The sequence below is a fragment of the Agelaius phoeniceus genome, chromosome 10 (assembly GCF_051311805.1).
Source record: "Agelaius phoeniceus isolate bAgePho1 chromosome 10, bAgePho1.hap1, whole genome shotgun sequence".
NCBI lineage: Eukaryota > Metazoa > Chordata > Aves > Passeriformes > Icteridae > Agelaius > Agelaius phoeniceus.
The window spans coordinates 6,672,501-6,688,206 of record NC_135274.1 but is presented as its reverse complement, the minus strand read 5'-3'; the positions used below and the strand labels follow the sequence as shown (position 1 = coordinate 6,688,206).

At 46.8% G+C, this 15,706-nt stretch overlaps 1 long non-coding RNA gene across 2 annotated transcripts in view; it reads right to left on the bottom strand.

The window, feature by feature from the left end:
- Positions 1 to 980: 980 nt before the first annotated feature.
- LOC143694901 (uncharacterized) overlaps positions 981 to 15,706 on the bottom strand; it is a 16,570-nt gene continuing 1,844 nt past the window's right edge. The window contains exons 2-3 of one of the 2 annotated variants that reach the window (XR_013183707.1): positions 15,004 to 15,086; positions 981 to 1,141 (exon numbers count right to left, since the gene is read on the bottom strand). This is a non-coding gene — a long non-coding RNA (uncharacterized LOC143694901). Of the gene's footprint in view, positions 1,142 to 14,213; positions 14,348 to 15,003; positions 15,087 to 15,706 lie in introns of those variants that run through there. The other variant, XR_013183706.1, reaches the window with a different exon arrangement.

The following is a 15,706-nucleotide window of genomic DNA, read 5'->3' as shown; positions in this document are numbered from 1 at the left end:
AAATGTGACTTTTCTTATGCACAAAACAACACCAGTCAGGAGGGGTGGCAGCAGAGAGGACCAGCAAAACCAGAGGGTTTACATTTGGTGCAGAGTGCTGGGGAAGGGACTGAGGCAGGATCCAAAGGGCAATTTCAGCAGCACACAAGGAAGAGGATTCCAAGGCAACAGCAGTGACATCTGAGGACTCTGTGAAACCACAGTGTGGTCACTGTGAGGAGCTGGCTGAAACTGCACATATTTTAATCAAAAATCCAGATTGTAGATTAAACTTTGGAAAGAAATCACACAGCAGTATTTAATTAATGAAGGCTTTAAGTGACCTAGATGAAAATACTCCAGCGATAACTCCTTGGCTGGCTTAAGTCAGTTTGCACTGATGATACATATTATATTTCCTGTCCCCTGAAATAATCACCATTAATTCCCTGCCTGGAAAAGTCGCTTTGCCCTCGTAAAGCATGTTTAGAGCAGCTCTGGAAATTGAAGAGTGTGTTTAACAGTCATGCAGCCACAGTTTGATTTCAACCAGAGGTTGGCTAAGGCCGTGCAGAAGGGTTGTGACCCCAAAGCAGGTCTGTGCCAAGCCCAGCACCCTGTACAATAAACCTCACTGTGAATTCAGAAAACACATCCACGTCCCAAAGCCTGCATTTTTACCTGATTTTTAATAAGCTAAAGCATTTGCTTCCTTTTTCAGCAATAGGAGGAAACAACAAAAATTCCTCCTCTCCATTCCAGACCCCTCTGAAAAGGAGCATGACTACAGGCGAGTTTAACTGCAGCAGGCATGTCCTAGGGTAACAAGGATGTGATGAAACACACGCTTTACAACTGGGTTTAAAAAGGGAAGAAAAAAAAAAAGGAAAGAAAAGCTACATTCAATGGCAGAAAAAATTGATTTAACCACATAAAATATTACAAGCAGAAATCAGAGGTTAGAAGTAGAGTTGAAATGCAAACCATTACCTCCATTATCCAAAACAGGCTGTTTATTTACAGCTCGAAAGTGTAGAAATGACTTGGCTTAATCGTAATTAAAACCTTTTGGTATCTTTAGAGCAGCAGAAATGTTGCACGCGAAGGTAGCAGGGCTGTGAGGAGGAGGAGATGCTCAGGCTCACAACAAGGACATCTGGGGCTGCAAGGACAACAAAACAAAAGCCTGACGAACACGATATTAGGCTGAGAACAATTCCGACTGTGGCAAGACAAGAGGCTCAGTAATTGAATTTGCAAAAGGCCGTACAGCAAAACTAGAGCTAAACTACTTGTAACATCCATTAGTGAGAGAGGCATTCCACTGCAGAAAGGATCATCTGCTGGGAGAGGTGCTAAAGGCTCCCGAGCTGCCATTCCCCTCTCCTGTCAGGAATTCCACAGCTTGGGATTTGAAGGCTTGTGGTTTGAGTGCTCCATTTCCTGACTGCCTTCTGTTTTAACTCACAGATATCAGGCATTCAAGCTGCAATCTGTGTACTGCCCAACTTAACAAAATGTATTGCTCTATGTCATCTACAAAAGCTCTGCAAGTTGTGTATTTTCATGTACTCTTTTTTTAATTTAAAAAATGTTTTCCTAGACCACACAGCTACAATGTATACATAAACAAAACCTTTAAAAATGCAGTAGTCTTCATCAGCCTGACCTAGTGATTTGATAAATCCCACGTCCTTGGGACTGTGCTGCCTGGGAATGGAGGGAAGGCTGGGTCCTTCTCCCAGGCTTTTCTGGGCTGTGTTGACTCCCACAAGCATGACAATGCACATCCAGCTTCCTCTGCTGTGATGGGATTGATAAGCACATGGAGCTGTTGGAGCGTTCCAGAGCAGGACACAGAGGTGCTCCAGGGACTGCAGCCCCTCTGCTCTGGAAACAGGCTGGGAGAGCTGGGAGTGTTCACTGGAGAAGGCTCCAGGGAGAACTTCCAGTGCCTAAAGGGGCTCCAGGAAAGCTGGAGAGGGACTTTGGATGGACTAGGGACTCCCTATTGGAGAGACAGGACAAGGGGGAATGGCTGCACACTGCCAGAGGACAGGGCTAGATGGGATTTTGGGAAGGAATTCCTCCCTGTGAGGGTGGTGAAGCCCTGGCACAGGCTGCCCAGAGCAGCTGTGGCTGCCCCTGGATCCCTGGAAGTGTTCCAGGCCAGGTTGGACAGGGCTTGGAGCAACCTGGGATAGTGGAAAGTGTCCCTGTCCATGGCACAGGGTGGAACAAGATGAGCTTTAAGGTCCCTTCCAACATAAATCATAGTATGATATGATTGTTATGATATGTGATATGATATTATATAATATTATATGATTGATATGATACTATTGGGATAGGATAGGATGGGATAGGATAGGATAGGATAGGATAGGATATTACAAAAGTCTAACACAAAAAAGTAGAAAAGCTTCATTAAGCCACCCCTGCAACCGCCCAGCTCTACCACCAAAGCATCAATGGGAACAGATCCTGCAAACACTTCTGAACATGATCCCATTTATGAAAGAATCTCTTCAGGCAGCCACAGTGCTGAGAGACTGCTGAAGGCAGGATCAGAAATACTTCATGGAAGGGTCATTTTATACTTTTGTTACCCAAAATGTGAAAACACATCTCCAAACATGGCAAACTGAGCTCTAACAGGTTGGAGAAACAGGATCTGTCACACCAGGGACCCAGCAGCCACAGCCCAGATGATCTCCCTGGGACATTGGACACAGAGGACATCCCATCCAACCCCCCCTCCTCCCAGACCACCATGGAGCCTGGGGATGCCCTTCTGCAGTGTGTCTGGGACCAGGGAAATCTTTCAGGCACCCAGTGCCCCCCTCCCTGGGATCTACCACAGTGACAAGCTGTCACCTGCAACCTCACCCTGCACAGCAAAATAGTGCCAGAAAAAGGTGGAAATGGCAAGGAATGGGTGTGCTGGAGGCAGATTCCAGAACTGGGTGCTCTCTTTGTGCACTGTGATTCAGCCCCAGACCCAGGCCATAGGATTTTCTCACCTGCACCAGGGCACATAAGCCAGAATCCACTCAGGAAATTGTGGGAAGGAGACATGGATGTCTCTCAACAAAGTTCCAGTTTGAAAAGGCAAAGGAAATTGAGTAAGTACAAGGATTTAGCAGCATTCAGAACATTTTGGCTGAGGTGCATCACTCTGAGCTGGAAAAGTGAGTGTCTTACCTGTCACAGGCATCATTTTCTTCTCTGGTGAGCAACTCTCCCCAGCAAGGCACATGCAAGGGAGGTGGAAGGTGCACAACATGGTTTGCAGTGGTACAATCCCCTCCAAGGAGGCTCCCTCCACCTTGTCCTCCACTACCTGGACCCTCTATCCTGGTCTGGATGGCAAAACATGAATACTGCAGTTGGAAGTGCACATTAAACCACGACTTAAGCTTCAGCTGGGGCTGTGTCCAATTCTTTGGCACATCAAGGATGGGAAAGGAGGCACGGATGGCTTGTTCACTAACCCACGCTCTCCCTGCCAGAGAGCTGTGCCAGAAGTTATCAAGAAAGCTGCAAAATGAAAGCATGATATTCTGTGGTGTTTATGTGTGCTTGGATATATATTTTCTTTTTCACAAATGTTCTGCCTTTTAGTAAATATTCTTTAGCATCTCCGTTGTCCCATAGCAGAGCAGTCAGCTGTGAAAATGATCTCCTCATCCTGGTTAACTCTGTCAGTGCCACACATGGACATTCCCTGGCCAGCTGGAAAGAGCTCAGAGGGGTTGGAGGGACCAAGGAGACCCTTTGGCAGTGGTGTGGAAGGAAGTTTAGTGGCATCTGTGAGAAGTCTGTGTGACCGTGTTCACAGGGGTCTGAGGATGAGGGAAGAGATGAGGATCTGACTCCATGTTTCAGAAGGTTTGATTTATTATTTTATGATATGCATTATATTAAAACTATACTAAAAGAATAGAAGAAAGGATTTCATCAGAAGGCTGGCTAAGAATAGAAAAAGAAGGAATGATAACAAAGGCTTGTGGCTCGGACTCTCTGTCCAAGCCAGCTGACTGTGATTGGCCATTAATTAGAAACAACCCCATGAGCCCAATCCCAGATGCACCTGTTGCATTCCACAGCAGCAGATAACCATTGGTTACATTTTGCTCCTGAGGCCTCTCAGCTTCTCAGGAGGAAAAATCCCGAGGAAAGGATTTTCATAATAGATGTCTGTGACAAGTCTGAGTTTTTTTTAATGGTGATAATTCAAGCATCACTTCCAGCAGTTGCACAAAGAAGATTTTCCCCACCTGAAGCAGAGAAAAAAGTCACTCTGGACCCCTCCAAAAGCGACACATTTTGGATGTACTTCTCACATCCATCTTTGTCCCCTACACCAGTTACACCAGGTCTGTAAGGAGCCTGGAAAACTCCTTCCCTCTTCGTGTTAATTGTCCCCTCTTTGAATAAACACACAAAGCCGTTGACTGGAGGTGTGTAAATATTTACAGGGCGTGCCCAAGGAGGGTCAGAAACCAATACATCACCTGAGGGAAGAATACAAGCTCAGCGACCGTGAAGCCCTGAGCAATTACTGTTAAGTAACTGCAATACCAGCACATATTTAAGTACTTATGCAAGGAAAAGGGGCTGATGACCTCGATTATATTTGCATTGTGTTTCCTGTTGTTAGCACTTCCTTGGCAGAATTACTGCAATACATCTTGGACTCCAATTTCATCTGCCAGCTCCACGAGACTGCAGCCAGCCTTTGGAGAGGTCCAAAAATGCTTAGGAGTCGGGCTGTATTTCTTCTTATACAGCTCCTCTGTCTCGGCAGCTGCTCGTCTCCAAACTGCCTTGTCAAGGAGAGCAGCAGGAGAAAATTTGCCCCAAAGCTCCTCTGAAATTCAGGAATCTACCTCAGCAAATAGACAATAAAATCTTCACCTGGCTGGACCATGACATCCCTGTTGAAAGGCTCCATGGAATGACACATTTCAGAATGGACTGATTTATGTTATTTAAGAAAGAAGCAGCTTTATAACTTTTTGTCTCAAGTTAAACCACAGAAATTTCATAGATATAGCCTGGGGGAGGCAACCCATTGCAGAGAATTATAAATCTATTTACAGATGATTTCTCACATGAAGACTCCATGTAGGTAGACACCCAAAAATTGAATGTGAAAAATTAAGGTAAAAGCCAAGGAATCATTAAATGCCATTATCGGGGTGTTTGTTTACTCAAGGCTGGAGAGAAGGACACAGGATTCAAAAACCCCTAGATGGTGGCATTTAGGGACATGATTAGCAGTGGCCTTGGCAGTGCTGGAGGGACTCCATGACCTTAGGAAGCTTTCCCAACCTAAATGACCCAATGACCCTGGTGACACCCTATTTCCATGGTATTTTTCCTGCTTCTCAGCACTTGGGATGCCTGGGTTGGGAACAGCAAGGTGTTTTCAGCTGGTGAGTTCATCCTCTTTGCAGCTCATTCCCAATGCAGAAATTCCTCCACTTCAGACTGGAGACCATTCCTCATGGATTTAAGTTGGCTACACAGAGCAGGACATTGCATGAGCCCCTCTGTGGGATCCTCCATTATTTGTCACTGAGCTGAGGCCTCACCTGCTTTAATTTGAAAGAAAAGCTAAAAGAGCCCAAGTCCTCTGTTTGGCTGTGGCACCCATTTGGAGAGGTGTGTCCTGTCTATCCACAACTTTCCAGAGAATGGAAGAATCATGGATCTTCCTGTCTCCAACTCTGCTTCACGAGTCACCTCCCAGTGCTCCTCCTTTCCCAGTGTGGGAACAGCCACTGGGAGCGCTCTCTCCTGAAATGTGTGTCCATCCTCAGGGGAAATCAGCACTCCCAATTTTCTCATTTATACAAAACCTTCTTCTCCTGCCAGTCCCGCCAGAGCAGCATCTCTCAGGGGCAGGTGCAACATGGAAATCTCCAGATGTGGGGGGACACGAACAGCTGGACTGCTCAGAACACCACCAGTGTCCAAGACCAGTGTCATTGCATCCCCACCAGCGCCAGGAGGAGATGAGGAAAATCCCAGGACAGGCTGCTGTGGAACAACCTCCTGTAAGCCCTGGAATGTGATGGTTCCTATCTTTTCTGACAGCTTTTTTCCTGGGTAGTATAACAGGAGAACTTGGCTGCAGCAATGTCTTGGGGCAATGAATGCCTGAGGCTATGGATGAATTGCTCACAAAAGTGTCTTTTTATCAGTTCTCAGTTCTGCCGCCTTTCAAGTTTATTCAGCGTCCCTTTGAATGAGACACTGTTGTAATTGTCTAAAAAATAAATTTGACTGCCTGCTTGACCTCCTTTATACCATTTATTGCAGTCATTTAATTTTCTAGTTATTCTTTCCTGGGAAAAAAACACACAATATTGTCACTCCAGCCACACTTGGAAGTCTTTGTATCATCTCTAAGCCTTTTTTTGTTTCCTTGTTTAATTTTGGATGTGGCACAACAAGAACAACTCTCCAGCTTCAAGGTGGGAGCTCACACTTGGCCATAGAAATGGCAGCTTGGGCATCAATTATTTGTTTAAACAAGTCATCACTTGTTTTTCCTTTTTGTCATTGGAAAAGGAACAGTGAATGAAGCAGCGAGCCAATAGAATGGCCTGGATTGGAAGGGACCATAAAAACCCAACCAGATTAGAACCCCTGCCATGGGCAGGGACACCTCCCATGGTCCCAGGCTGCTCCAAGCCCTGTCCAGCCTGGCCTTGGACACTGCCAGGGATCCAGGGGCAGCCACAGCTTCTCTGGGCACCCTGTGCCAGGGCCTCAGCACCCTCACAGGGAAAAATTCCTTCCAAATATCCCATTTAAACCTACTCTCTTTCAAGTTAAAGCCATTCACCCTTGTTCTCTCAATCCATATCTTGTCCAAGGGTCTCTCTCCAGCATTCTTGGAGCCCCTTTAGGCATTGGAAGGGGTTCTAAGGTCTCCCTGGAGCCTTCTGTTCTAGATTGCAAGGCAAGATGTATTCTATTATCATCTGAGTTTTCTTTTGTTGGCAGTTGTCTTTTGTCAAGTGGGCAGCTTTCTTTATCTCTCTCTGAGTGATCACAATCACTCCTCCCTCAGGGGGGACACCTGCTGATAACAGCCATTGAATGTCCCTGCATGGCTGATAAGAACTACAGCATCCCATTGGGAGATGTGAGCCCAGAGGGAGGAGCCAAGCATTCCTGCCTGGATATAATCTGGAGGTTCTGGAACACCATCACAGCTTCTCCACTGGATTTCCCAGAGGAACAGCAGCTGCCTCTTCCACTGGATCTTCAGAGGATCCTTTCTACAGGATCCCTGCTCCAGCAGAACCACACCTGACATTCCAGGAGGGCTGCAGCCACAATTCCAATGGGACTGCTGCCACCACTCTGACCCACAGGGTGTCAGGTTGAGTTCTGACTCTGTCAGTGTTGTTCTAGTGTACTGCATTGTTTATTTTATCTTTTTATTTTCTTCCCTATTAAAGAACTGTTTAATGGGGAAGAAAATAAAAAGATAAAATAAACAATGCAGTACATATTGCTCCCATACTTTTTTCCTGAGAGCCCCTTAATTTAAAATTTATAGCAATTCAGAGGGGTGGGGAGGGTTTACATTCTCCATTTCAGGGGAGGCTCCTGCCTTCCTTAGCAGACACCTGTCTTTCCAAACCAAGACACCTTCTCTTCTCCAGCTGAATGTTCCCAGGTCTCCCAGTCTGGCTCCAGGGCAGAGGGGCTCCAGCCCTTGGAGCACCTCCATGGTCTGCTCTGGATTCCCTTCAGCAGGCTGATGCCCTTCCCATGCTGAGGATCCCAGGGCTGGATGCAGCTGTGCCCATCCTGCCATACAAACATCCCTGTGTCCCTGCTGCTGGGCTCTGCCATGGTCCCTGAGCTGCTGCCACAAGGACCCACCACCACTGATGTCCCACCAGTTGTCCCAAGCCCAGTGTTCCCAGTGTCCCAGTGTTCCCAGCACTGTGCTTTCCTGAGTCACTCACAGGCTGTTCCAGACCTGGCTCCATTCCACTCTTCTTCGATTTTCCACCCAGACACAATATTTCTGCCTGGCCTTGGAAGGGCTGGTAATGAATGGTATGAAATAGCAGTGAATATCCACGCTTCTGCAGGGGGGGAATGGGATGGGATGCAGTCCAGGGCCTGCCAGAGTGCTTCCCCAATTATTGGAAGGGGTCTCTGTTCAATGACAGGCACAAAGCCCGTCCTCTACGCTGGATGCATTTTCCCTGCAGCGCCGGGAGCCTTTGCCAACCTGAGAAATGAGAGACTGGGGCTCAAAAGAAATAATCTTTTAAAACATAAACGGCCAAGCTGATTTACTTCCAAATACGTAACACCAACAAAAAAAAATTGCTGTTGGGCAGGGCCCTCGTTTGCCAAGTTTCAACAGAGCAAAATTTTACAGTGAAGTTATAAACACTTTAAATTCCATTGTTGGTTTATAATGGAAAACCTGGCAGGCTCATAGCTGAGAGTGCTCTTCCAAAGAATGCTTGCCATGATGCTTACTCCACATATGGGATAAGATCAATAGCCACATGATAAATTTTGGGTTCACGTGATAAAGCACACAAAACCACCCTTATCCACTTGCTCCACGATTTTCCCGGATATAGAACAATTCCAGAATTTCCTCCAGGAGTTCATTCCCCTCAGCCAGTCACCTCACTTCAGTCTGCCAAAACCACTTTTGTTGAGTCCCAAGGCTGTGAAGTACCTTTCCCAACTGGGCCACATGTAGAGGAGTAACAAGAGTTCAGAGCCTTTAAAGTATCTCTGATAAATAACAACAAAAAAAAGGAATGCTTTGATTATGGACAATACCCCAAGGAAGGGAAATTTAATGTAGTGTTGATGAATGGGTGCATGAAATCCTAATATTAGTGATAACAGAGACACATTTCCAAGTATTTTACTATAGCTTCTCCTTGGAAGTGCTGGAGATGCAAATGGACTGAACTAGTGAAAAGCACAGATTTGGGTGTCAGTGTTAAACAACCCTTCTAGAAAGCATCACTGTTTTCTGAAAAATTCCCCTCTAGGGATTTCACTTGAGGACTCCAGAATAAAGCCAAGCCCAGTCTCTTCAACAAACCTTGGCCAGGCCAAGCAGACCCAGTGGGGTGTGGGGTGCAGAAAAAGAAATCTGGAGATGCCTGCATGGAAGAGCTGCAGCTCTCCCTGACCTTGCTCCTCTGCTGTGGTTTACATGTCCCTCCTCCAAGCTTTGGACTGGGGTTTGGAACAGGGTTTGGAACAGGGTTTGGAACAGGGTTTGTGCTCCAGCAGGTCCAGCAAGTGATGGGGCCCATTCCACATCCCCCCCACAGACACCTCGTTATCCATTGCTATTCCATTCATTACCAACCAAAACAAGGAAGAACTAGTGCCTGGGTGGAAATAAGAAATCCTTTGTAACAGGGAGCCAGGATGGAGACCCCAGTTCCATCCTTGAGTGAGGCAGGGCTCCAAAAGAGACCCCCAAGCACCATGAAGCTGAGGAGGAAGAGCCACCAGCCCATTTCTGCCCCCCAGGGGCTGAGCCTGGCCAGGCTGTGCCATGTCCATATTCCAGAGATGTTCCTGGGGTGCAGCCTCCAACGGCCTCATTCTGGAAGTTCCTTGGAAGCCAAGGAGGCTGTTGCAAGCCTTGTGCTTCGTTTGCATTCATTTCCTTCCCAAACTCTCATTACCCGAAAGAGAAAGAGAGAGAGAGTGAGTGCATTCAAGTGGAAATGGTTGGAGTGCACTTAGAGGAATTTAGCCAAAAGGAAAAGGATAGATGATGGTGGCTTTTTTTAATTTTTTTTTTTATTCTCTCCAAAAAAAAAAAAAAAAAGAAAAAAAATCCTCCAGAACTTAAAACTGTTTTAATCAGCTGAAAAACATACGTGGGCTTTACAGCTCTGAGACAGCTTGCACAGGCTCTGATAAATGCCTATCGCTCATTTGCATACGCTAACAGCTACACTTTAATCAGCCTCCTAATCCCTGATGATATTAATGAATTTTTTTTATGCACTCTCTCTCTCCTCCACCCCACCCCCCCCCCCCCCCCCGCGTATTTTTTTTTTTTTTTAGTATCATGTTTGCTAATTCAAAACCGATCAGCGGCTTCTGTGTGCCTTTTTTTATGCAGGAAATAATGGGTGAGCTTGGTACTCCTGTTATCCTGCTCTCACAAATAATTAAGACTACAAAGGGTACAAATCAGTCTGAATGCACGGCACAAAGGCTCAAGCTATGCAAAGGTCTTTTTCTCTCTCTCTCTCTTTCTCTCTTTTCATTTATTCTCTTCTTCTGACAAGAGGTGGCTTAGAAAGATACTTAGCAAAGCAATGAACTGGTCACTCCCAAAAAGCAAGAATTTCCCAGCCATTTTAAATGCTCAGGATACACATAGGGACTTTTTTTTTAAGTATTTGTTTGCTCCATTATTTGGTGCACCCTTATTTTTTGGGGAGGAGGCTGCCTGCTGGAGAAATGTTCATCAAACTGGTTTACCTTTGTTTTGGTGGCTCTGCTTTTCTCCTTGGGAGGGGTTGGCATGGGAGGGTGACACAGATTTTGAGGGAGGGAGACCTGGAAAAGTCGTCCTCGCACATGTGGTCATAGGGAAGGGAAGCAACGGACAAACAAATCCATGTTGTGTGAAGAGCTGCCCAAAAATGGGAGAATTTATCCAGCTCCAGAGGCTCCAGGCGTGTTCTGGTGTCAGACCAGGGTCCAGACTACTCTGAGAACTCAGGCAAACTCCTCCTGCCCTCTGCAAGGTCAAATCACAGATCCAGCTGCTCCAGCCCTGCAGACCCTTCCTTTCTCCTGTCCCTCCTCAGGAGCAGCCATGGAAGTTCAAGGTGGAGGTTGGGCAAGAGCCACTGTGTCACCTCTACAGCTCTGGCATGGGTGACTTCCCAGAGATCCTCCCTTTGGGACACATCCTCACCTCAAAGTTAATTCAGGTACAAAACCAGTCTTTCTGAATCCCTGTGCATTTTGCTGGGAGCCTGAAACACGTGGCTCCACAGGCCAACAAAAATGCTGCAGACTGGGACTGATTTGAGGAGAAATGGATTGATGGACACATAGAGGCCACCATGGTGGAGCAACCAAGGCAGACTGACAAATATGCAACGCTGTAGCAGAGGGTCTCAATGCATTTGGTGACAAAGAGGGACCCAAGTCATGCCCTCAGCCATAACATTGACAACTCCAGCTGTAGTTCCATAGGAATTATGCACCACAACACAGGATCACAGTTTGGAAAAGCCCTCCAAGACCGTCAAATCCAACCTGTGACTGATCCCCACCTTGTCACCAGCCCAGAGCACTGAGTGCCATGTCCAGGCATTCCTTGGACATCTCCAGGGATGGGGACTCCACCACCCCCCTTCCAATGCCTGGCCACTCTTTCCAGGAAGAAATTCTTCCTGATGTCCAGCCTGAAGGTCCCCTGGCAAAGCCTGAGGCCATTTCCTCTCATCCTGTGCCTGTTCCCTGGGAGCAGAGCCTGACCCCCACCTTGCTGCACCCTCCTGTCAGGGACTTGTGGAGAGTGTGAGAAGGTTCCCCCTGAGCCTCCTTTTCTCCAAATCACCCCCATGAAGTCACACAGACAGCAAAAGGCAAAACAGCTGAACCTGAGTGGGTGACAAAACAGGACACGCGGAGCGCGTACAGAAACCAATCAGCATATCCGACAGAAAATAGTCACTTTCATTAAAACAAGCAAAATAAGGATTTCAACAAATAAAAAAACCACAACTAAACATCTGAAGGAAGCCTGCAGGCATGTCTGATGTGTGCAAGTCTAGACTTCCAAACTCCAGAGGATTTTTGTATTAGGAAGCTGGGTAAGGCTGATGGAAAAGATTCCTGCTTCTGCTCAGAAATTCTTTTAGGAGATGCAAGCAAACATCTCTGTAGGGTAATCTCAGCACTAACATATCGTGCCCAGATCTCAGAGGATTACCATGAGACTGAAGCAGCAGCATATCCTAAACCTTATGTTTAGGATAACCACGGGCACTGAGAACACAGAAATGTTTATGTTCTTTAGCAGAGCTTTGCAGTTAGCCAAGTGAGGGCAGGTGGATTATGTAACCTCTGGCCAGGAAGGTTTTTGGGAATGCATGAGAGCACAGGCACTGTTTTTCCTGCTAATAATATTGCAATGGCAGAGGGATACTCCCTGACCATGACTTATTTGTGCAAGATGTGCCACAACCCTTTCCATGAAGAAATTCTTCCTGATGTCCAGCCTGAACCTCCCCTGGCACAACCTGAGGCTGTTCTCTCTCCTCCTGTCCCTGTTCCCTGGGAGCAGAGCCTGACTCCCCCCAGCTGTCCCCTCCTGTCAGGAGTTGTGCAGAGCCACAAGGTCCTCCCTGAGCCTCCTTTTCTCCAGGCTGAGCCCCTTTCCAGCTCTCTCAGCCTCTCCTGGTGCTCTGTTCCCTTCCCTGGACATGCTCCAGCCCCTCCATGTCCTTGCTGAATTGCTGGGCCCAGAACTGTCCCCAGGGCTGGAGGTGCCTCACAGGTCCCAGCACAGAGGGGCAGCCACTGCCCTGGGCCTGCTGGACCCACCATGGCTGGGACAGCCCAGGGGCCATTGGCCTCTTGCCCACCTGAGCACACCTGGGCTCCTGTCTGGCTGCTGTCACCAGCACCCCCAGGTCCCTTTTCTTGGCTGCTTGGATCTCACAGATGGTGCAGAACAACTCCAAGATAATTGCAAATAGAATAAGGTTTGGTGTAAAGCAGAGCTCTCACAGCAGCATCAACACTGGAACATCTGAGGTTACCTGGGAGTATAAGACCCAAAGTGATGCAAGATATCTTTGGCTCTGGCCCTCTGGCAGAATGGCAATGCGAGCCATGGGTTAAAACCCACCAAAAGCTCAGCTTGCACTTGGCATCCTGGCAATTGTTTTAGGTCAGGAGTATTTTCATGAATATGTTTATGGAGAGAATTCAATCAAGGTTGAAAGAGACCATAAAGCACCACGAGCCACAGAGAAAAATCCATTGTACAATGAGCCACCTGGACTTCAGAAAAAAAATGTAATGAAATTGCAAAAGTACTCATTAAATGTGAAATACAGGCCCAGTAAGGAGCTTAGCAGATATGCTTTCAAGAACACCTATAAATAATGAAAGCAATGAACTGCAGGAAGAGGAGTTTGAAGTAAATATGAGTCAAGTACTACCCATGTCTGAAATGAAATTTGACAAGCTCAAACAAGTAACACAAAATGACCCAAGTTGACAACAGTTTGGGGAAAGTAATTCTACAAGGATGACCAAAGGAAATATCAAGCCAGTGCTGAGTATAAAAACTTATTGGGATTAGAGCTCTGAAATTGCTGCCATTGATGGGGTTGTGCACAAAGGACACCCTGCCATAACACAATGTCTGCACAAGGGCACAAACACCAAGTCTGTTTCAGGGACAGAAACCCATGGGGTGCCATGGAAAGGACAGAGTTCTGGTGGTCCTATGTCTGGATGTCACCAACAAAAGGGAATCTGGTGTCTTCAAAGCCAACACAAGCCAGGGGGATGTAAAAGACTCTGATATGACCTAAGGGTGGGATTAGGGTGGATCCACTGTTGGTCTATGCCTCCATGATGGTAAGCACAAAGTCTCAGCTGAGATACTCAAGCCCACCTTCACCTGGCATGTAATCAACCAAAAAAGTCATTGCAAAGCTCTACTTTCTGCTTTTGGGGGATGCAGATGAGTCAAAGTGAAGCATAAAGCCATGTTCTAGTGCCAAGGTGTTCACTGACACCAGTGGGATCAAGGCAGTGCCCCCAAGTCCCCAAACTACATGAAAGATCTCCTCATTGTGGGTGGAGGCTTTCAGCACAACTGTAGAATCATGGAATCCTTAGGGTTGGAAAGACCTCCAGGATTATAAAGTACAGTCTTCTAACTAGTACCACAATGGCCACGAGATGGAAAGTGAGTGGGGAAGAAGAGAAGAGGAATTTTGCCCAAATAAGAGCAAAGAGCTGAAAGGAAACCGTAATTTCCACCATGTGGGAAGCAGACATTAAATGCACCACTTTCTTGACTCCATATTATGGATTTATTTCCATGAATTACTATGGACATACAGCCCACTTCATGGCTGATCCACACAGGAAAAGGAATCCTGAAGGCAACAGGGACCTCTTGCAGGTGTCCCCTTCATTTGAAAACCTGGCTCCATCAGAGCTCCTGCAGATGTTTCCACTGTTGACAGATTTACTCCGGTGTCAAAATTAATTGGAGCCAAGAAGAATTATTCACCCAACAAACTGAATCTATGAAGAGGGTCAAGACTCTTTCATGTTCCATCATCCACTAAAAAAAAATAATAATCATGATCCCATCAGTACCCCCTGGGAAATAGCAGCCGATAATGGCACATCACAAAGCAGGATGTTGCTCTCGTAAGCTGCCGTTATCTGCTCCTACAAGGACAGGCCATGAAGGCCAGCAACCTCCCCACATCCAAATCAGCTTTGCAAACCCATTTTAAAATTTTTTCGATTGTTGATGCACTTTGTCATCTCCATGCACTCACAAAAAGATCAATTTGCTCATTCAGAGGGGAAGAGAATGGTGAGCATGAGCTGACAATGTGTGCAGAGCTCTGGGCACGCTGCTTTTACAAAGATAGTGACAAACTGGAGGCAGTTCAGAGAAGAGTGACAAAAATGATTTGTTCCTTGAGGACTGATCCATGAAGAGCAAAATACACACAATTTGGTTTAGTGATGACTGCAGGAGGCTGAAAACGTGCATTCTAAATGTTTGAAAAATGGGCTTGCAAAAGAAGGAAGAACAAAGTTTTCATTTGGATGCAGCTCAAGCAGAAAGAAGTAAGGCTACTTTTCAGGGAAAGTGTCCTGGAATCATCTGGAAAAACCTCATAAGAGAAGGAAAAGAAGATTTGTGCCTTAAGTTATTTTAACCCTTAAAAAAATGGAAAATATATCAATGAAGACAATACTGACCTTGATAGGAGGATGAGCCATTTCCAATTTTCTTGCTTCATTCCTGTGATCCAACCACCAGGAAAGATTCCACATGTGAAAAGCTGAAAGATGGGAGCAAGGCACAGTCGTGGGCAGGTGATTAGCAGCAGGCAGGAGATGAGGCTGAGGAATTGCCTGGTCCCTGTCACCCACAAAAAACCCTCCCCAGCCCCAGGGCTGCAGCAGCAACCAAACCTTTTGTGCACAGGAATAATCCAGCTGGAAATTCAACCCTGAGTGGATCTGAATGACCCCCAGTCCAAAGCTGGGGTTGTTTGGGAATGGCTAAAACCTGAATAACCAGGAAGCCTGGAGAAAAGGAGACTCAGGGGGGACCTTTTCGTGCTCTCCACAAGTCCCTGACAGGAGGGTGCAGCAAGGTGGGGGTCAGGCTCTGCTCCCAGGGAACAGGCACAGGATGAGAGGAAATGGCCTCAGGCTTTGCCAGGGGACCTTCAGGCTGGACATCAGGAAGAATTTCTTCCTGGAAAGAGTGGCCAGGCATTGCAAGGGGTGTGGTGGAGTCCCCATCCCTGGAGGTGTCCAAGGAATGCCTGGAAGTTGCACTCAGTGCTCTGGGCTGGTGACAAGGTGGGGACGACTCACAGGTTGGATTTGATGATCTTGGACATTTTCCAGCCTCAGTGATTCTGGGATTCTGTGAACTTTCTTCCACTTCACA